The sequence below is a fragment of the Aythya marila genome, assembly GCF_965140915.1.
Source record: "Aythya marila genome assembly, chromosome: 1".
Classification (NCBI taxonomy): domain Eukaryota; kingdom Metazoa; phylum Chordata; class Aves; order Anseriformes; family Anatidae; genus Aythya; species Aythya marila.
In genome coordinates this window covers 144,502,403-144,524,076 of record NC_139042.1, presented here as the reverse complement: position 1 = coordinate 144,524,076, position 21,674 = coordinate 144,502,403, and the positions used below count along the sequence as shown (strand labels likewise).

At 40.1% G+C, this 21,674-nt stretch overlaps 1 long non-coding RNA gene across 1 annotated transcript; it reads left to right on the top strand.

Moving 5' to 3' along the window:
- The first annotated feature begins 13,959 nt into the window (after window positions 1–13,959).
- Window positions 13,960–19,249, top strand: LOC309873855. The gene is made up of 2 exons (XR_014316747.1): window positions 13,960–14,076; window positions 18,711–19,249. It is a non-coding gene; the product is annotated as an uncharacterized lncRNA (long non-coding RNA).
- The last annotated feature ends 2,425 nt before the right edge of the window (window positions 19,250–21,674 follow it).

The following is a 21,674-nucleotide window of genomic DNA, read 5'->3' as shown; positions in this document are numbered from 1 at the left end:
AGGTAGAGGTCACGTTACCTGATCTAGTACTCCTTGTTTTCTTTTTAACTGGTCATCTGCTTAAAGAGAAAAGCAAAAAAATATATATATATATTTATATATATATATATATATATATATATATATATATATTACAGAATTGTGGGCAGAATTTTCCAGCGGGTCACTTCTCTGACCCTGTTCAGGGCACAGCACCACAAGCTGCCAGGCTGATACAGGGAACAAGAGGAATGGGGAGTTGGGGCCTTGCAGGCAGGCACTGCTCTCCAAACACCCGCTCACCAAAACCTGATTGTTGCAATTAGTTTGGTGTGGCTAAACTGCCTCCTCTCACTGCAGCTAATCAATACACAACTAAACAAACCTTAGGAGTGTGAGGTATTGACTGGCAGCATGAGCTTTAAAAAAAACCTTTGATGATATAGGTCTCTGCAATCTTTTGATTTGTTTTCTCCACATCACACAGGTCTGATGTTTTCATTGAATGGCTCTGCATTAATAACGTATATTTTTGAGCGAGGAATCATACCTGAAATAAACCTGTAGTTTTCTAAACAACACTTTGTGCTGAATTTTGCAGACCTGCTGAAACACATGAAAGATAACATTTACCCATTCTACAAATCACATGACATTTCATTGTCTAAACCATTAAAGCATCTCCATGCTGACACACAGAGGCAGTAGAACCATAAAATGCCTGTTGTGAGTGCTCATTCTTTCAAATGAAGGAGGTAGGTTTATGAGGTGGTTACTATGGTAAACTCCAGATGTTTCTGCACTTCCCACTGCATCATTTGCAGGCATTTCTTAACAACAGGTAGAAGCAGGCAGGGATAGCTCACACCTTCTGGATAGATAATTTGCCGCAGGCATCAGTGCTTTACACTTCTGCTTTCTGTTCTTCCTTGCAGTTTTTAATGTCAACAGTTCCCAAACAAATTCGTTTGGTTCTCCGGGAGACAAAAAACTGCTTGTTTGGTCTTTGAGATGCTTTGTTTTTTCTCAAATACCCCTCTGACTCTATGTACCACTCTGTTCTGTATATTCTTCTTTTTGTCCTCTCTCCACTCCCCTTTATACTCCCTGTTTTCCTCAGGCTTTTCCTGCTCCAGTGGCAATTCTAAATTGTTCTACAAAAGCTACACTTTGGATAATTTAGTTTCATATTTATATTACAAAAAGCAAAAGATAAAAAGTCTATCTCCTGCAAACCTGTTAATAAAGTGAAATTTCACAGCATTTCTGTATATAACTATAACCTAAATAATACTGTCACCGCTGCTAGGTTCAGATGCTATATATTGGCAGGACACTATATATAAATATATATAAATGTAAAGTAAACATGGGATGTATTCACATCCTCAAAAACACATATAAAAGAACTATATATCAATGAGACCAATTATTTTTCACTCAGTATAATGAAACATGCCAAAATCAGCAAGGACTCATTGTGCGCCTATTGATTCAGTTTATAACTGAAAGAAATGGTTTGCCTGACAGTTTGAGAGGAGAAAAAAAGAAAGAAAAAAATAAGGTTGTAAAGAGGAACCTTTGTATGTTGTTTATTTTTCTCTAAGCTGCTTAAAAATTGGTAGCAAACACAAGAAAAGATTTTTTTGTGTGTGAGATTTGGCATAAACACCTCTGTAATTTTTGTTGTTTTTCCAAGCATGCTCATGCTTCAGAATGCAAATTGCCAGCCAGGGGTTACAAACATCTCCCAGTACTGAGTGGCCAACTAAGTGGCAGCACCAAATGCAGCACCAAAGAGTGTAAAGCAGTTACATACAGTGAAGAGTGACTCTGATTCAATACTCAGTATTGTGAACTGAATCACAATATTCTCCTATTACCTTTTATCACCAAGGAAAAATATTCTCCTTTGTCACTGCAGATAATTCTTTGAAAGATGAAGCTTCCTACTCACTGGCCATCAAATACGCCAGGAAGGGAATAGAAACTCTCATTGGTACTCTGTAAAACCATGGTTTACCCAATCTCATCTGAAGCTTGAGTGACCTCACTTCAAAAATGATATTTTACAACCAGAAAGTATACAGATAAAGAGAACCAGGTTGGTCAGAAATATGTAACAATTTCCACTGTAGAAGAAAATGAAGAGATCTGGTTTCCTCAGCTTGGAAAAAAAATGACTGAGGACATGACAGGGGTCTAGAAAACCATAAATCACATGGAGTAGGTGACGAGGGAATGATTAGTCATTATTTTCCTGAGACAAGAACTGCAGGGCACTATACATGAAATCATCAGGCAGCAGGTCAAAGACAAATGAAAGAAAGCACTTTTACATGCAGTGCCTAATTGCATTGCAGGACATTACATCCAGTTTTGTTTGGATGCCCAAAGTATAAATAAACTACGAAAGCTACTAAGCAGCTTCATAGCAGAAAGGTCTGCCTCTGCACTGTAGAAAGCAGTGCTACTTTTCCACTAGAGAAAATCTACATCTCTTAAATAATAACTGTTGAAAATCTTAAAGTTGGAGGGGTGGAGACAAGAGAATAATAGAAATATTTACAAATGAGAAGAAAGAAGAAAAAAAAAGAGAGAGAGAGACAGAGAACATAAGGAAATAGATGTCGTCTGTGAGGTTGAAATCATCACTCTAATGAAATCAGACATTTTTCAGTTGTTTGCAGCAAGTCTAGGATTTCAAGTGGAGGACTATACTTTGTGAGGAATAAATGTGGCAAAATGATGCCAATAACAGATGTATCATTTCTCTCCCTAGCTGAGGGAAGGAGGAAAAAAAAAATCTCAAACTGACTGAACACAGAATTTAGTAGATACAATGTATGAACTGCAGAAATACACAGAAATGATATTGTGAATTAAAGACTGAAGTTTGAACAATTCAAACCCAGTCATTTTTCATGTTTTTTTGAAGGTGATGCCAAGGAATTTAAGACAGACTTAAACCAATGTACTGACTTCATATCAGTACTTAACTTAACCTTCCAGCTCACTTCCCAGCCGATGCCAAAGACGTTTTAAGAAATCGATTGAGAGATGTGTTTTTCATTGTGATAAGCAATGGTAATTACTAGGAACTTCTTGACAGGTAAGTACTTCAAGGAATTATTATTACTATAAGACAAATCTCTTTCCTTTGCTAAATAAAATACACTGTCTTACCTCAGTGCCTCTGTAGCAGATTTAGAGAAAATATTCTTCAAATAATAGATGCCTAGGAAAGATTATAAAATTCATCATTCTTCACAGGACACCTAGGATTCATTATTTCAATCTGAAAATAATTTTTAATTATTCAGGGATATACTAGAGATTTCTTTATAACCCGCTGAGCCTTGCAACTGTTGACAGTTGTTCTTCAGAGACAGTTGTTGTTTATCTTTTTTGTTATTAAATATATTACTGAAACTTAAATCACATTACTATGTATGAAGATCTATTAGCCCTCATAAAGAAGGCAAAGATTCACAAAGGAGATTTTGGCTTCCATTCAGTGTCTGTATTTCTTTAAATTCTTTCAGAGTAGGTGGTAGATATTTTATTTGGGCATGTTTTAGCATATTTCCTTGGGAGTGGGGCCATTTATAATGCTCTAGAGGGAATCCTAACAGATACCACTAGCCTCTTTCCATGGGAATCTCCAGCCCTCATAGACCTGAAGTCCCAGTTTCAGTGCCTAAATAGAACAGGTGCTGGTATATTTGAAAGACATGCTGGGAAAGGAGGCAAGTTCTCCTCAAAAAGGTTTTTTTCAGCTGCATTTTTCTATGCTTCTGTAATTTGCATTATTATCAAACCTCACTGGTGTCAGAAAAACAGCAGGCTAAGGTTTGATTTTTCAACAGAAATTTCCATATGGGTCAGCCTTTTTGATCTCATAATATTTTGCAGCACTGGAGAACAAACTAAGTCAAATTATCATCAACACATGGAAGCTGAAGATAGATTAATGGAAGTTTTTGTCCTTATTTTTTCTCTTATCAGCCCAAACTACTTTATTTTTAGATTATATCACTTTGTTCCCTTTCCATAAATACTCCATCTTTTCACTTTGATGACAAGATCATAATTAATTTATATTAACATATTTAAACCCAGAATAGGCATACATAGGATGATTTCCAGATTTTAATAGTTCTTTGCCATCTCCTGTCCCATCCTACATCAATCATCTACTTTATTTTCATACCAGAATGAATAAACTTTAATCTAACTGTTAAAGTCCCAGACAATCTTAATCTGCAGGAGCTACATGCTGACCTCAAACCTTGATTTTCTTGTATCAATGCAAAAGGTGCTGGCTCTTGTTCAGCATTGTACCCATCACATCCAGGGTTCTGAGCTGCCATTCCTAATAAATACTCTGTAGCCAACAATTTAATGTAGTTCAGCTGCCCAACACATTTTCTAACAAGTACTGGCTCATTCATATCATACCTGCAGGCTGTGACAGGTTTACCTCTTCATTGGCAACATTGTAAGACAAGTTACTCAAAGAGTCTTCAGAGGAATCTCTAAACTCAAGCCTTATTCTAAAGACCGATAAACAGAGCAAGGAAAAACATCAACACCTGCATAGAATTCATTTTCTGTTTTGTTTGTTTGTGCAACATCCTATGCAACTAGTCCTCACTTTCGTTGGCTTTGCTCTATCATCTGATTCCAGGCTCTGACTTCTTATTCTCTCTAAAAATGGGTCATAAAAGAATTATCTTTTTAAAATTTCCTGTATTCTGCTAGCAGAAGGCCTTCCTCAAGGACTTCCATCCCTTACCAGATAATGCGATGCCTGTTACAAGCTTAGATAATTGAATAGGTTCCTCAGATAGGAGCCAAAATTAATCTGATTATTTTGAGCATCTATTTTTTATTTATTCTTCAGGAAGTCTTAAAACACCCCACAAAAGTCTAAAGTTCCAGTAATTTAGAATTCATTATATCTTTTTCTATAGTGATTCACTATGTCTATTTCTGGTTTTACTGGTATACATTTTTCATCAAGCACAATCAAGTTTGCAAATAATCTGTTCCTGATATCTTTGGTCCATTAGAATTAGTTACTACAAGCAGTTTTCTGAACCCAACTGCATGACTTGTGTCATACCAAACAGTTTGATTTTTCCAGTTCACATCGGGAAGTTCCTGATAACTGTGTCAACAGGAGGACAAAGTTTCATCACAGTTGAGAGTAGTCGTGGTCTTCTGTTTCCTTCTTTCTAATGAAGCCCAAATAAGACCAAAGACAAGAGGTAATATTTTGTTCAACAGGGACCTTGTACTGTTAACAGGAACAGTCAGATGCATATTTTGGGGGGCATTGTAGAGTTAGCTTATTTCCTGATATAAAAGCAACTTTTGCAGAATTAAAATTCTCTATTAGGAAAAAAAAAAATCAGTTTACAACTGGAGTCATTAAAATGAAATATTTTCATGGTTGAACTCAAGGTAGAATACACTTAAGTTGAAGTAAAGTTCAATATTTTTTCAAGTGACCCAAAACGTTTCATTCTAAAGCACTTCTGCAATAACCTGCAACTGTTTATTGCAGTGTGCTGTATGATATGAATTACAGTGCAAGCCTCCATTCTTTCTTAGTGGCTTGGTTTCCTTGCCACAATGTATGCTGCATAATTCAGTGTGTTCTTTATTTTAACAACACATATGGTGCACTGTAGGAGCTACAGAATTTTTATAGCACTATGAAACATACGTCTGACCAGGAAACAGCCAAAATGCAATGCAGAATATTGGAAAAGTTGTATGTGATGTACTACTATAAACAACAACAGCAACAGCGAAAAACAGATCAAGAATTATTTTTCAGATGTGACTTAGTCACCAAGTTATTTACATGGTGACTGCAACAATTGCAACAATTATCATTAGTTATATAGCCAACTACTGTTACCAGTCACAACAAATTGATTTTAAATGGTGTTGCACCAGAGTTGGGTCTGTGTTACTACAAACACTAAAGCAATTTCTCTGTATTTCTCTTTCAGAAATGTTGTTGCGTTTGCTTTTTTGCAAATTTTTCACATTTCTACATCAATCTTGGGGGGAAATATTTCATATTTGCATTCCAATTCAGGTCAAAACTGATGCTGCATTATCAGGTTTTCTTGATCCCTTTTCCACCCAGATCTGTTACCTCTTACAATCTCAAAGCCTTGCCATGAGAGTTGAACTAGGTGAATATCAACATTTCTGCCTCCAAATTTACCTCACAGCCACTACTAATGAGATAAATACTCTCAGCTTTTCCTGAGACCTTAGGTAGCTTAGAGGTCTCCTCTTCACTAGAGCATTTAAGGGACATGGCTTAGTGATGGGACTTGGTAAGTCAGGTTGACAGTTGGACTTGATTATCTTGAATGTCTTTTCCAACCTAGATGATTCTATGATTCTTTTTACAGAACTCCTGTATTATAGTGCTGCTTTTCTTTCTGCAGTTTGCATCATTAGTCTTTCTATTTTAGCTTACAAAGTTATTTTCATAAATAGCAATCCAGTATTTTTTAATTCAGCACCAGGGAGCTGAGGTATATCCAGTTTGATTAAACAAGCTTCTGTATATTTATAAATGAATGGAATGAAAATCAATAAAAATGACTAAATGTTGTATAAAGATCTGATGCGTATTTAACATGAATAGTTTTTCTTCTAAGTAGACTATGTAAAATAAAATGTTTCTTTTAAAAAAAAAAAAAAGGATTTTCTGGATACTTGTTTAACTCTTTGCTATACTAGTAAATTAAAACTTTTTTTGGTAGTATTGTGTGGCCAAGAAGTTTTTGTAACTTTACATGTCATGGCACTACAATAAAACAGTCATTGCAATGTCAGAGTATCCCAAAAGTATAAGTGCATTCAGGAAGTACTTAGTGTGATTGCTCTTGAGCCAGAAGTACCAAGAGTTTTTACAATGGAGAATTTTCTTTCATTTAAGGGTCAAATTCTGCTCTTAATCACAAAGAGCTGAGGATTGTGTGAAAACAGTGCTTGGCCAAACCATGCTTCTGTAACCTCCTAACAGTGCAGACCTGACCATCCCATCACCCCAAGTATGAGACACAAGCCCAGCCCCAGCCACGTACTCACCAGGAGGAATGCTCCTGCATCTGCCCTGGGTGCCAGGCTCAAGGAAATTCAGCTTCAAGGCACAGTTTCACTGGTACACTGAAAAAATATAATAATAATAATAATAATAATAATAATAATTCTCCATTTGATTATGCAGCTGATGAGTCCATAGATTGTCTAATCCAGAGGTAGGTAAGCTTTTGCCCTTGGCTGTAGGACTGCAGATGACCCATACATACATCACCCCCAGCCTCCCCCTCATACAGCCCAACAACACCACCCCTCATGCTCCCACCATCAAACACAAGTCTGGGAGTGTTACTTTTCTAAGGGCACAGTGAGGAGAGAGGTGGATGGACTGCAAAACACAGTTCTTGGTTAGCAGTACTTCCAGCTGGCTTGTTGACAAATCAAGGCTTTACCACAATTTAACACCAGCTTGCCCACCTTCTGTGTGAACATTGCTGTCGCGAGTGGGGCAGGATGCCCTTTGTATTTCCATTTATTTCATGCACAGAATCACAAAACTATAAACTATTGTTAAGATTCGCTGTATCATATCTGCTTGCAAGAGCAAGAAAAGCCATGAATACAAGTATGTCCTCCTTTGTGCCCAGCACAGTTCAAATGTGCTGGGCTTTGAGGCCCTCCTAGCGTCCCTTGATGCCTAGTGTACTGGTGGTAACACCAGACAAGGTAAGGTAAGACAAATTTTTTTCTGAAAGTGTCTATCATAAGCTCATCCTCTGAGATAATATCTCTTATCATTATTTCACATATAAAATTTTATTAAATTTCTTCCACTGCTGTATGCAAAAGGCATTTTATGGTATAATTTTCTAAGACAGACATGATAACTTGCCACACTATTACAAACTGGGAATTATGGCTTTCTTGGGGCCTATCACATTCCCTGTACTGACAGAGTAAATTTACAGACATCTCACTGGAAAAATAGGGAGAGGGAACCTGCCTTGTAACGAACCCATCAGGAAGGCTACGGCAGTCCCAGGCTGTTCATCCATCACCTCTCTCATCTCATTTCCCCTTCTAGGATGAGCTGGTGTCAGTCCAGAGGATTGCTTACTTTTGGTCTTGCTGGGCTGGTAGCAGAAGACCTTTCCGGGGAGGAGGCTTATTTTGGCCCTTTGGACACAGTGACACCACACAGCAGAGCATTACACAGGTGCGCTCTTGGGGGCACCAGGAAAACCACATCTGGGAGCCAAACCAGATGGGCATCCAGGGCCCTGGCTCACTTCTCCACACAGCTCTGCAGCACGTTGCTTTAATGTACTTGCTTTGACCACCTTTCTCCCAAGCATCTCTATACCAGAGCACAAGGTGTGCACCCCATGCTGGCCTAGCAGATAAGGACAGGTAATTCCCCAAATTGCACTGCTGCAGGGGCACTGCGGATCCTCATCAAATGCATGAAACATTCAACTCCTGCCTACAAAAATCTTCCCTCCTATTTATTTACCCTCCACGACTGCTGGTGGCATTCCTCCTTCTCATCTTCCTTAAAAACCTTCAAACCAAGGCCCGTGTATATAACTCACAGATGACCCAATTTTAAGCTTGCTCTGGGTGGCTGACCCAGAGACCACTGACAGCTCACTGAGGTATAGTCTTGGTACCTCTCCTTCCACAGCTTGAGTATTGCAGAAGCAGATCTTAAATGTTCATGAGCCTGAAAAATAACAAGATTACTTTGTTTTCTATCCTAATTTTTCATTGCCTGGGCTTGTCTGCTGGCAGGCAATTTCATGAAGATGCGCTCCGATAAACTGACTTTGAACAGTGAATCAATTGCTTGATTTAAAGTAAGAGCCCAAACTCAGCAAGCAAGCCATAAAGCAAAAAATTCATTAGAAAGAGAGCAGCAGTAAGCTGGTCTAATAAAGGGCATCCTAATAGTTTTATGTTCAAAGCATCCTTTAATAATAAATAACAGTGTTTGAGAAGTAAAGAGACTGAAATAATTGTTCACAAAATTGCACGATACAGTTAATTTAGAAGAACAGGAAGATTCATCCTGATCCTGATTTTAAATTCTTCTCCACACAGCTGCCTGATCCAAAGGCCATGAAAGACTAATGGATCAGCAGTTATTAAGCAAAATCACTCACAGTACTTCCTCTTCCTTGTTACAGAAAGGCTGGTAAAGAAAATTAGACTGACAAATCTTCCCCTAAATGGAAAGAAAAATTTCAAAGCAAAAGAAAATCCATTCGTTCTCACTTGTGGAATTTCATGTTATCCCATATAAGGTCAAGTTTCTACAGCACACAAATGAAAAATCTTAAAACCCTGGCTGCTAGCTGATATAAAATCACCAGGACAATTGCCAACTGTCAGTTTCAAAGCATATGTACCAGGCTGAGACAGAATTGAGGGCACTTTGGGATTCCAGTGCACAGCAAGCTGTGCTACAACAAATGGCACAACAGATTAATATTTCATGCCAAGCTAAGACTTTTTTTAATAGGGAAAAGACAGAATGGAATGGAAGGGGGTTGACCATGTGAGCCCCACAGCCACCCAGTGGATGGTTTGTGCCCCCCGCAACACTCGTGCCCCTGGAGGACACTGCTGTCACCCGTCAGAGAAAGGAACTGCAGAAGAGCAACTAAAAACCATTCATGTTGCAAGAAAAGGACAGAGCAATCTGTGAAGCTGGTATGAAATGTAGACGTTAGGACAACTACATGTGGTGTCCTACAAAATGAAGGCTATTTGAGAAGGTGAAGCAATAAAGATCACATCTATCACCTTAAAGCAGGGTTAATCACAGCAACCAAGATTTGGAGACTCATTAACATACATCTTGCCTGCACGCTGGTAGCACATTTTTATAATTGTTTTCATAAAAATGGCATTACGGTAGTATATCTTCATTTACTTTAACCTAGTCTGTACTGATTTCAACTCCAATACAGTCTTTGCTTCTATTTTATTTTTCTTTTATGGTAAATCCCAATTGGGTGTTAAGTATTCATCTATACTTTTTAGTGGTTCTTCACACTACACAGCTACAGTGATACTGTTTTGTACTGGGTCACACCATGCCCTCGATGGAAAGAGAAAGTATGGGGGAAAAAAAAAACAGTGCTATGAAAGGAAACCTGTTGTATTTCCTGGGTGTTCTTCCTTGCTTTGCCCATTACCTCATACAAAACTCCAAAACTGCAGAAATCAATACTGTACATGCATCTAGTCCTTGTCACCCCACTGCTTTTCCCTTTTTTCCAGCTTTTTCTTTGCTGTGTCCATCAGGGGTCACCGGGGGACTGCAGGGCCAGGCACTGCAGGCTGTGGGAGTGCACCAAGGGGTGCTCACGGTATGCAAACAAAAGCATGGCTGTCTGCAAAGCTGCAAGGCACAGAGGAGAGAAGGTGGCTGTCCCTCCACATTCTTTAGCTCACTTTCCATCACCACTTCCCAGTGTAACCCAAGATCCCAGATCTCTAAACTTAAGGGAAAAAAAAAAAAAATGCTGGAAAAGTGACAGTCATTTCTTTCATTTCAGTGGTAGGTTTGTTATTAATACCAAACCAGACCACCTTCCTTCCATGAACACATACAAAGTTTCTGGGCACAAGCATATTGCAAACTTCGATTTTATAGCAGAGAAGTGAGGCAATATCCACAGGCCTGTGAAGCACAGAATGGATCTTGCTGTAGCACTGAATTCAGTCTCCACACTGTCATCTAGTGGATGTAGTAGTGATAACCAGAGCTCAGTTTAAGACCACATTGTAATTTCCCTGGACATCCCAAAGCTAAAATATGTTATGTGTTTACTTATTTATTTATTATTATTTTTCCCCTGTGCTGTTTCTGCCTTTTCTTACCCAGTTCTCTTGGGATTTCTCCTTTCTGAATCACCTTTTCCCAATAATTTCATTCTCTCCTTTTTAACCCTTTTGTACAACAATCTCCTTTTCTTCAGGTTACTGTAATTTCCAAACAGGCTGGTTCCCCATTGTCACCTAGTGCCTACAGAACCTCCTCTTTCTTTTCTTTTAGAAATTAGCTCTTTTCCTTACAGCAAGGTAGAAAATACTTTCTTGTATGTGAAAAACAGAATAAATGCCCTTATGGATTAACCTTTAGTGATACAGGTGCCCTTTGACACTCTTCTGGTTTTCAAAGACACCTCTAACAGGCTGAACACTAGGTATGTCTTTTGCTTCGTATAGCATCTCTGCCTCTCCAGGCTTCAGCTCCACACTATTTGCAGTCTTCTGCTCTGAGGAATTGCCCAAGGAGCTCAACAACTACAAGGGTGAGGAATCGATGACATACAGTTACATCTGTCATTTATTTAGGCCTAAACCTAACTAGTATGTAACTGTGGCAGACTAAGTGGTATACAAATAAGATGAATGTCAGCAAAGTGTTGTGGTTAGCATGCCAAGCATTCTCAGAATCCTGAGTTCTCCCAGCTCAATAAGGCCTGCAAGACTTTTTTGCCTGTTGGCCACTAGGGTCCATGCTCACGACACCATAGCTCCAGGCATGTCCTACCTTGTGTATCAGGACGGCCTGGAGAAGATGTTTGCCTTTGTAGCTGTTGATGCCCAGACAGCAGCATTTTTATAGTGCTAATCCTCTTCTGCTGAGGCTACCTTTCTTTCTTTGATTTTCCCTTTTATCCTCTCAGTTTCAGTGACCTGTGACCTTCTGTATTTCCTCATTTATGCAGCCAGCTTGCTCAGCATCCCTGGGGAGTCAGCTCTGAATCCATCCTGAAGACAAGCTGCTGCTCCATCTGCATCCTGCAGCTGCCTTCCTGGGGAGTCAGCTCCGCAGGCCGACCCAGTCCCTTCACCCTCGCTCCGCAGCTGGCTTAACCACAGCGATTTCACAACACGGACCCCATGGTCCACTAGATGTTAAATCAGCAATTAGCTAAATTCATTACTGCCAAATCAGCAATTCTATTACTGCCTTATAGTTCCACTGATTTGACCAGTCTCTTTCTCACCAGAAGAAACACTAAATATATTTGTGCTGGTTTGGCAATTTTGTTACTGGCCCATCTTGTCTCAACAGCCCCTTTTGCACACCAAGGGTCTGTGATCCCCCCACCATCTTCTGTTTTTTCTTACAAAAATTGAGAAAAGAGGAAAAATTACTTGCCAGAAGTCATAATGGAGGAATGTGAGGCCATTGACATTCAACAGAAAGGGTGAGACCTTAAGCACTGTTTAGTGTAACAGTTTATAAACAATCACCTAATAGTCCAGACAAGATTTTCTTCTCATACTTTTGCATTTTGAGGGGTTTACTCAAAAACCTTCTTCATAAGTGCATTCTAAAGTTATTTTTAATAAAGAGTTCCAGTTAAATAACCATTTTAATAACCCTCCACCAAAAATCCTGATTAAAAATAAATAAATAAATAAACTGATGGACAGTCTGCAAGATTGAGTTAGCTGGGCAAGACAGAAAATGCCACATCTCTGCTTGACTACTAGAGAATCTGGGAGTGAAAAGTTCAGGCAACCTGTTCTACTGAAACCTGTTTGTGTTTTCTTTTTCACCAATTAATTTTTAAGAATTCAAGTTGACTTAGGTAAATGGGCTTGATGCACAAAGAACATAAGGAATTCAGAAGAATGGTGTATGTGCTAGCTTCAGAGCTACAAATGACAGTTGGAAATTAGGTCTGTTACTTACACCTTGCTAGCAGGTGGCAGGTCTCCTGGGGATGATGGCTAGCCCAGCCCACCACCAAGTTCTTAACAGAAACTGTTCCCTGTTGGAGGGACCACTGGAATAGCAGAACTCAGGACAGAAGAAAAAATATTTCAGAGCAGAGCTCTCCTTCCATAGTCTTACCATGAATATGCATATAGACCAGGGGATGAGATGCTGGAGAGCAGCCCACAGAAAGGAATTTGGGGGTTTTGATAGACAGCAAGCTGAACGTAAGCCAGTGGTGTGCCTTGGTGGTCAGGAGGGCCAACAGTACCCTGGGGTGCATCAGACACAGCACTGCCAGCTGGTTGAGGGAAGGGATTGTCCTGCTCTGCTCTGAGCTGGTGCACCCTCACCTCGAGCACTGTGTGCAGTTTGGGGCACCACAGTATAAGAAAGACATCAAATTGTTAGAGAGTGTCCAAAGGAGGGCAACAATGATGGTGAAGGCTCTAGAGGACAAGATGTATGAGGAGCAGCTGAGGTCCCTTGGTTTGCTCAGCCCAGAGCAGAGCAGGCTGAGGGGAGGCCTCATGGCACCTGCAGCTCACTCAGGAGGGGAGCAGAGGGGCAGGTGCTGAGCTCTGCTCTCTGGGGACAGCGACAGGACCCGAGGGAATGGCATGGAGCTGGGACAGAGGAGGATCAGGCTGGGGGTTAGGGAAAGGTTCTGCACCCAGAGGGTGGTCGGACACTGGGACAGGCTCCCCGGGGCAGTGGTGACAGCACTGACCCTGCCAGAGTTCAAGAAGCATTTGGACAGAGCTCTCAGACACATGGTCTGATTTTTATTTATTTATTCATTTATTTTGGGGTGGTCCTTTGGGGACCCAGGATTTGGACTTAATGGTCCTTGTGATTCCCTTCCAACTCAGATATTCTATGATTCTAATACATGAACCAAGTCTTATGAGTGATGGAACAGCCATAAAGGTGACCTGGTCATAACAGAAACATACTCTCAGAGAAGGATATCTACTTAACTGGGAGCCTGGGACATCACTGATAAGGGCAGAACAAAGAAACTTCAACAGCAAGCTGACTTTCTAGGAAAGCTGAAGCAAGCAACAACTGTTCCAGGAACTCAAGTCCACTTTTGTACCTACACTAAAGATAAAAAAGTAACTCACTATCCAACCAAGGCAAGCTTCTCTGTACAAGACCTCACGGTCAGACCAGACTCTAACCACAGATGCCAGATGACTCTGTCCTCCATGATGCAGCTTATCCATGCAAAGAGACTTTCCGTGGTTGACTGGCTTCACTCCTGGAGCAGTTTGGTGAGTGAGAATAACAGTAATACCTCAAAATAATAATGTGTGCCTATAGTAAATATAATTATATACTTATCCTAATAGTAATAACATGTAGCAATTTGTAATAAATAAATTAATGAAACAAAAACATCCATGTCATTGTGTTTTGCAGAATCTTACAAACACAGCATTGTGATCCGGTGGGTTGGGTAACCCTTATAGGTCATGACATCAATTAAGCAAACAGATATAATTTGTTACTTGTGGATAAGCTTATTTTATTGGTCAGTTTTCATCCATTTCTCAATTCTGAATTGTCCCATTTCTAAGCTCTGTCCTGCAGTGCTATATGCTACTGATATAACTCAGTCCAATTTAGTAGAAGTATTTATTACCTCTATAAATTATCATTAGTACAAATGATAATAGAGTTCTAAATGTCTAATTCACTCTACTGCAAAACATTAAGGTTCACAAACTTGGCTGATGCCACAAAAACTGAACTAAACCCTTCTATTTTAGACATGCTGACAAAAGAAAGAAACTTAAATGCTTTTCACACAGGGATAGTAGAATGCAGTAGGAAGCTTAAACTACAGCAATATTAGGGCATTTAAGCCTATGTTAATAAACTGATATGTTTCCTTGATACCAGTTGCTAAGTCACAGAATATGAGACTGAGTAGATGAAGTCTAGTAGGTTTCTCCTGGGCTACATGACAAAGACTGTGAAAATAATCAGCTCAGGTGTGGGAGCTACAGTTAGTGGTACTGGGGGCTTTCTGAGTTCTGCATGTGAAACAAGTTCCAACACCTTTGAAGAGACACTCACAAGACGATTTTTCTTGCTGTGCTTCTGCTACGTTTTCCCTTTTGGTGAACAAACGGCCTCTTTGCTATAGCTATAGTTAAGATGCACATTGAGCACTGGTGTCACAGCTTCTGGGCATCCTGGAAGCTAATGCACACCTAGGATTGGAGGACATGGACAACAGGGTAATATAACATCCTGGCCATGGGCAAGGAGTGGATTTTATGTTCTTCACCTGCTTGTGCACTACTGTTACAGTAAAGGTTACTGCTGCCTCAGAGTAGAGTTAGTAGAGTTAGTTAGTAGAGTTAGTTTTAAATCTGTGGTACATTGGCCCTGGCTAGCAGGTCCACACTGCTTACACATCCCTCATTCATCCATCTGTAGAATTGGGGAGGAAAGAGCAAAAAAAGAGAATGGGAATACTCAATAAAGACTGCAAGATCACTTACCAATTACTGTCGTGGGTAAAACAGACTCTCCTTGGGGAATTTTAATTAATTAATTGCTAATTAATATAAATACTCCAGTAGTGATTTGGGTATAAGGAAATAAAAAATATATATTTAAAAAAATAATAATAACATTTCCACACTTAGGGAAATAAACTTTTCTTCCCCCACTCCCCAGCTCAGGTCCACTCTTTCCACCTTTCCTTGCCACAGAAAGACAGTAAGCAATGCAGTGGATTAGGGGTAGAACAGAGCAGTTTCTCTGTCCCACTCCTTCCTTCCCACCCTTTTACCATACTCCATTGTGGGCCCTCAATGGGCTGCAGTATGGCGTGTACCTGTGTTAGCCAAAGCTAATCAGTTCATTTTGATATCATGATTGAAAAGAGCAGAGCCAAACAACTTATTAGCTAATCAACTAACTATATTAATCCAGTTACCTCAATTATTAGCATCAAATTTCTATTCATATTAACATGATATACAAAGTCATCATGTGTCTACAACAAGCTAAATTGGAACTCCCCTCACCCTTCTGTTAACTCTGGCACCACCAGCATCTCTCAGTTCACTGGGACAGGAGAAGTATCTCCTGTCCCAGGAGGTGATCACCACCTTGCTAAGAGAGTGCTCAGTAACTACAGCCCAATTTGCTGCTGTGCCTCAAGTGTATTTATACCTCACTTGCCACAACCATAGTTTTCCCAGTTTCAACATACCTTCCCTTTTATGGTTCTTCTCCTGGAATTTATTGTTGGGTATATTACTGACCACAGCTGCCCTTTGTTCCACATCTTAGCATGTGCCAGTTGCTTCAAAGAAACATTTCCTCCCCTGCACTTAACTCAATTCCTCCTCTGTGGTTAGTTGGCATTACACAAGGCCATGATGGTTCAGCACACTAGGGTTTATTTCTGTGTGAAACACACTCAGGGGAGGGCATCTTAGTTTTGCTACCACCTGCTCTGGCATGGGCTCACCAGGGGCCACAGTCCCCTCTGGGGAAGCATCCACTCCTGTGCAGGTCCTCCATGGGCAGCACTTGCTTCAGGAATACTTGATACACCATGGAGTACATGCTCCTCCTCCAACCTCAGTGACCCCTCTGCTGTTTCTCACTTTCATTTCATCCTCCTTTTTCTCTTTGTGGTGGTGTCTGTCCGTTCTTAAATATGCTTTCCCTGAGGTGCCACCAGCTTGGCTGAAGAGCCCAGCTGAGCCCTGCCACGGGTCTGTTGTGTGGCTGGCACAGGGCAGCTCCTGGCCTGCTCCCATAGAGGGCCCACCTGCACCCCTCCCACTGTGAGCAGCTTGCCACCAGCACCTAGTACGTCGTATCTGTGTTATCAGAAAAATATATCCACATATACATCTTACTATCCAAGTAAGAAAACACTAGCATGCTGTTATGATGTTTTACTGTCAAGATTTCTCCTCAGACTGTCTCACTGAACAATCCCTAGAGTCAGAACTGAAGGGACATCTTAGCTGGACTAAACCAAGGACCCCTTGCACAACATACCTATTTGCTAACTTCAGGTTTATTGAACTAGCACTGTTGACTCATCATTCACCACTGATGTATTAAAACAGAAGCTTCAAGCAGTAAAAAAGCACATTTTTCAATCCACACTGTGCTTCCTGCAAATTGCATCCACATCAGAACTAACCATAAATGTGCACAACAACCAAGAAGGAGGACTACAGAAAGACAATAGGCACTTGTGCTGAAATCCCAGGAAGACTTCTGACTAACCCCATAGAGGAAGCAGCACTTACAGTTACATCATCCGTACATCAAGCCCCTGTTAACTCTAACATACATGTTGAACCCTTCACCTCTCAGCAAAACACAGACCAAAGGAGTAAGCAAGTTTGTCAGCAAAACATCTCAGCAAAACTCAACACAGTTTATTAACTCCCTTGGAATAAAACATCCCAGAAGTACAGAAAAGCTTAAAGCCACTTGCACTAGCCCAGTACAGATAGCAGTGGGACTTCTCATCTTACTCTGTTTTTTTCCCTGAGAGCCTTTCTTTACATTATGTATGGAAACCTATCATCTTGGTGCTAAATTAACACAAACCAAAAGCGCTGTGGGTCTAGTGCTCACAAATAAATCTAGTATGAGTATCCTCAGGATGCAGTCATTACTAAACATCACTTTCACCTTGCTCATTATATCAGGGTGAAGTTTTTTCTAAATATGTCTATATGAGAGATGTCAATGACTTATCCAGAATATATATTTTTATAGCAGAGCAAAAAGATATTTCTCAACATTAATACCCCAGAATCCATCTAAACTAACCTTTGGTTGGTTTATATATGTAGGTCACCTCCAAACATTAAAGCATGTCATGACTTTGTGCTTTATTCGTGCTCTCTTTACCATACTCTTTCTATAAAGAAAGTATCTTTTTGTCATAACAGCATTTTAAAATTTAAAGGCTAGAACTCATGCATGTTTAAGTCTTGTCTGTAGTTATTTAAGGTCATATCAGAGATTAAAGTAGCTTTGGATGTACTTGCACTTCAGAACAGGTTCAATCATAGTTTGCTGTATAGTAATGCAAAGCAGAAATGCAGAGGAGCAACATCAGGTTCCCCTAGAGAAAGTTTTTGTTTTGTTTTGTTTTCCTTGTTTGTTGTTGTTGTTTTTGTTTTGTTTTGTTTCTGTTTGTTTTTTGGCTCTTCTGCCATGCTGCCCATACTGCAGCTGCTGGAGGTGCCCACAGGTGCAGCAGACAGTACCAGAGACAAGCTTTTGGTCCTATGTTATGCAGGTCTGTGGCTTGAACACAATAAGAGGTTTGTTGTTAACATGTGCCATTTATGTGCATATCCAGAATGCTGCTTTTATGGAGCAGATGGTCTTCAGGCTCTTTATGCTGCTCCCTGTAGATAGGCCTTGTAGCTGTAATGTTGCTCCTTGCAGGTATTTTCATCTGAGCAGCTGTCTGAATGGACAGTGGCCAATATCAGTCACAACAATTTATCAAAGCAATTCCAATATTGGCAAAGTCACTATGAAGTCAATATGATGGAGACTGGAACTGCATAAAGCAGTTTGAAATAACAGCAATTCTGCTGAATGTGGCATCATTGAACCCAAACTGCAGTTTAAAGGACATTTGCTTACAGAGCTTGGCAAATTGGAAACGTGTAACAACCCCAGATGTATCCTGAAGAGAATGGTCAGTGAACTAATTATTTCATGTTGATAAAATCAGGCAATAATCCTTTTGTCAATATCCCTCTGCAAGCCAGTTGTGATAATAAACAGGAAAAAAAAAAAAATCTATCTAAATGTTTTGCTGTTGTCTCTTTTATGTGCGTGTTTTGATATTTGTTCATATTTGGAAAAATTGGGATCTTTTCTGTTTTATTGACAGAGATTCTTACTACTTGTGTGAAGACTGCATTTGTCTTTTCCTCCTGCACTAAGAACTGGATACAGCAAGCAACATGAATCTCTTATGCGTTATGTTTGTGGATACGTTTGCAGAAGTTTCCTATCAAAGTGTGCTTACAGATCCACAGATTGTTACAACTTTGCAGATAAATCTTTAAAGGACAACACCTGTACCACCAGCTCACAAGCTACTGCTGTGGCCTTACTGGTTTGTATTAGAGAAACTGCCACCCACATACAGAATATGTCTGTTATACCTATCAAGTATTTTTGACCTTTTTTGGTTCTGATAACGTCATAGATGAATTTGCAGGGTGGGCCACAATGTATCACCCACCAAGGCCTAAGAAGAGCATTCTTTTTACTTAGAAAATGATTATATGCACAGGTAGTGCATTTATCTTAATTTTCATTCATATCCTTTGTATTTATAACCATTTCTTTCCAATCTATATTAGTTTTTTGTTCCTTGAAGTCCTCCTGAGAGAACACAATTGATTAAACAAAGCTTTTCAGGTTTGTGCTGGTACTGCCCATTCTAGTTGCTTATGGCTTCAAGCATGAAGAAGCAACTCTCTGTGCCAAATTTAATTTTGGTTCAGTTTAAAGGTGAATCCTGCAGTCATTTCTCCTTGCCTAGACTTCTATTTGCTTCTGGCAACACTACATCTTGCTTCTGCAGTGCCTCAGATTCAGGACAGGCTCTGTATTTCTAAACCAAAAATGACATGCATCTTTTCTTCAATGCATTTAAATCGTTAAAGAACCAGACAGGCTGAGAAGGAATTAACAAATTAACCACAGGAATTAACAACGTGCATATCCAACATTTCCATAGAGATACTCCCTTAACTCTGCAACCAGCAACCCCTCTCCTCCCTGTTCAGACCTGTATTTTCTCTGGCCCAGACACTGCACTCTAACTGCATCCCACATTGTTTTTTTGTGGGGTACAAGTCAGCATCCCTTGTAGCTAGCTGGGAACCCTGAGGGCTGAGTTCTTGACTTTACTGCAGTGTTGGAGGGAAGGATTTGTCAGCTTTCTCATCTCAAATAAGCCATCAATTATCTTCTATGGGTTTTGCTTGATGGTGGTCAACAGAGCCAAAAGTTTCTCAGTGACAGCAAACTGTCAGGATAATTTCATTATTAAAAGTACCTACATTTTGGTCTGAAGGCCATCGTTAGTGGTGCGTTAGTGAAAGATTGTTTTGTTGCAACAATTTTAGTCATTGTTTTAAGGAGAATGCTGTTTGTGACTAGAACTTTTAAGCACTGATCATCACAGAAAGGGAGATAGTGCCTAGGGGATTCAGGAGGGTTTGAAGTACACAAAGGTGCAGGCTCACTTTTACAATCCTAACAACCTTTCAGAATACGGTTGTGCTTACCATGCTCTTGAATTACTAGTGCCATTAATTCAAAATGAACTAACAAGTACTGTAAAATGCTTACATGCATGCAACCACAGAAAGCAACGTTACAGAAAACACACCTTTACAAAGTCTACCACTACACTATCTGAACATCTCACTTTATGCTGATATATCCGTAAGTCTTTTCCTACTGTTTAAACAAAAACATCAAGGTGAATTTTACCTTTAATATTGAAGACTGTAAGGCCCACAATCACTTGAGATTCAACAGACTATCCTTCCCAGCTTGCATCACCACAGCCTTAATGATGAGATGTCCTTTTTACAAGTTCTCAGCATTGGGACCGATGTGCTTGCAGAGAGACACATAGATCTTTATTTTCCAGAGAATTTTCATGGCTTTGGATTGAAAACTTAAATCCATCTTTGACAATGTACTGTGTCTGGTTGGCATGGAGTTAGTTTTCTTCATATTACACTGGGTTTTGGATTTATGGCTGAAACAGAGGTAGTAACTCGCTGATATTTTAGCTACCACTAAGCAGTGCTTGTTCAAGCAGCATCAAGGCCTTTTGTTTCCACTCTGCCCTGAAGCGAGTGAGCTGGGAGTGACCAAGAGGCTAGCAGGGGACACAGTTGGGACAGCTGACCCAAAACAATCAAAGGGGTATTTCACACTAGTTAAGGTCCTGCACCGCAATAAAACTGGATTATACTCTTTCTAACATAGCTGTTACCTGGAGAGTGGCTGGTCATTGGTCTGCTGATAGGATGTAGCCTTTACATCACATTTTTTGTTCTTGTTGTTCCCTTTTCTTCACTTATTAAACTATCTGTACCTTGACCCCTGAGTTTTCTTGCTTTTGTTTCTCCTACTTTCTGCACCCTTCACATCGGGAAGTGAATGGCTACAGGGTGCTGAGCTTCTGGCTGGGGTCAGCCCACCAGACTACCAAACTTGAATCGTCTTACTTAGCTTTACGTTATTTTTAGTTTCGTTAGAAATAGGTCAGTCATTTCAAAGAAAATGCTAGAAGATTGTGCTGTGTTAACTGGGAAGCATCAACATCTTCCTATTGACAATGAAGGTCTGGAAGGGTTGAGCCATCATGGCCACCTGCCTTTCAATCTCCCCCAGAGATACCCCTCTCATCTGCACACCCACTCTCAAAACAAACAAACAAACAAAATGAAAAACATGCATGCATGTGCCCAGGGGGGCTTGCTGGGACTCAGGAGTAAGTGCTACAAGATTCCCACTGCCATGGCCACACTCCAGCCCAAGCCTGCAGGGAGGAAGCAGAATTTCTTACTTACTTTTCTCATCCACGTGGAAGATGTTCTACCAACGAGCACAAGAGCTGAAAGCAATGAACCATTTTTCTCTTGTAGCTGTGGTACGGATGAACAGACAGCAAACAAAGCTGGTGGTGGTGGTGTGGAGAGGACTGGTTTATACAGAAGTTAAAACTTGAAGTAGGCTCTACGTGGCTGAGCTAGTGGTACTAGAGCTGGAGTCTAGGAAAAGTTTCAAGGCCAGCAGCACTGCTGGGATGGAAACTTGCTGG